This window comes from Penaeus monodon, chromosome 21 (genome assembly GCF_015228065.2).
Source record: "Penaeus monodon isolate SGIC_2016 chromosome 21, NSTDA_Pmon_1, whole genome shotgun sequence".
NCBI lineage: Eukaryota > Metazoa > Arthropoda > Malacostraca > Decapoda > Penaeidae > Penaeus > Penaeus monodon.
Window position 1 is genome coordinate 38,587,810 of NC_051406.1, and position 223 is coordinate 38,588,032.

Consider the following 223-nt stretch of genomic DNA (forward strand, 5'->3'; position numbering starts at 1 on the left):
CCCCCTTTTACTATTTTCCCAAAATTTTTCCTCATTTTTAAGGAGTTAATAGATACGGGGAGAGAAACGTTTTTAAAGTCCAGTAACTTCAAATCCGTTAGCTCCGGGGAGAGATCTTAGAAATGAGCCATTTGCTAGATTTTCTCAGTACTGTTATGACAGCATTGTCTTTTAATTTCGACTTTTTAGGGGTTCGCTCAGCAATTTTAGGAGATGAGGTCAC